This window comes from Pundamilia nyererei, unplaced genomic scaffold (assembly GCF_000239375.1).
Source record: "Pundamilia nyererei isolate P.nyererei 1_Seehausen unplaced genomic scaffold, PunNye1.0 scaffold00466, whole genome shotgun sequence".
In the NCBI taxonomy this organism is placed as follows: Eukaryota; Metazoa; Chordata; class Actinopteri; order Cichliformes; family Cichlidae; genus Pundamilia; species Pundamilia nyererei.
In genome coordinates, this window is record NW_005187867.1 from 182,501 (window position 1) to 183,955 (window position 1,455).

Sequence of the window (1,455 nt, forward strand, 5' to 3'; positions counted from 1 at the left end):
AAGTTTAGCCACAAGCAACAGCTCATTACGTGACCTTTTAAAACGGGGATGTGATGCTGATTTCCATTCGAATAGAATCAGTGCTTTTGCAGCGATCGTGCCCGACCTTGGAGCTCGCCTCTGAAGGGACGAGAAAGACAGTCTCGTCCGAGCAGTCAATTTTGGCCAGGTTACAGTCCAGGTGAACGGGCGAGTCGCACTGTTTGGGGAAACAATCAAATATGTCCTGGCCAAGACCACAACACGTGTGACTGTGCAATACCACATTTACCACACACGGAGGAGACAGAGGCAGGAATCTGTTATGAAACCTATACAAAACTTTAAATTGTGTTAACCTGTACCTGGAATTGACAGAAGGGCTTAACAGGGATCTGAAATTGCACCACCCAGTTCACTGAGTCAGACTTCCCTGAATTGACTGGCAGTAACTGGTGTAACAAAAACTTTGATGAACCAGGAAATGTTTGGCTGTACCAAGAATAGAGCATAGTGTATAACGCAGGGGTGCAAAACTTACGGCTGGCAGGTCACATCTGACCTGTGATACAGTTATACCCGGCCCGCGAGATAATTTCATATGTCTGTTATTATGTGGAGCAAATCTTCAGCCCTGCTGAGAATCCATGCAGACAGAGGTGAGACTTTACTTTGATGGGCACACCATGTGGCCACACTCAAAGACTGACTGGAATCCAAACTCGTCCAGGTTTTAAGCTCATGTATGTTCTCCATAGCAGTAGCAAATCCATACAAGGCTTTTATGAAAACACTGAATAAAATGGCTTCCTTTACAAAGACTAAAGTTACAGTTCAGTACTGAAAATGACATCAACTATATACAAAGTCTTTGATGACAGAGATGCAGAAATGTGTGCATGTAGCACAGAGCCATGGCTCAGTGTCGAAATGAGTCTCAGCGGCTGAATGTGCACGTGAAGCCATTTATAATTCTTGTTTGATCTGCTGCTCACCACAAACACCAATGTTGGACTTTTAACTGTATTTTCGTAAGTTTTAAGGCTTTTGCCACTAATAAAAGCCTCCACTTCATACTACACAAATTCATTAAACAGTGAAATGAAAGAAAAGTTTGTTTTTAACTTTCTACCACGGTTTTTCATAACTAGAGTTAATAAAGTAATTCTGTAATATGTAGAAAAACTGCTAAACATGTAACTTGACACTGACAGAGTTTCACTGGTCCGGCCCACTTAAGATCAAAGCGGGCCGTATGGGTCCCGCTTAACAATGAAATTAGGGACACGGACTGATACAAAATGTCTAATTTGAAGGTAAAAATGTGACTGAGGAAGAGGAACTTAGTAGGGCTGAACAATATATCGCATTTGCGATAATATCGCGACATGATCAAGTGCAATTTTCTAACCGCAAAGGCTGCGATTATACTCAGGACATGTCCAAATTCATGGGCTGCATCCTCCTGAGGCCGCA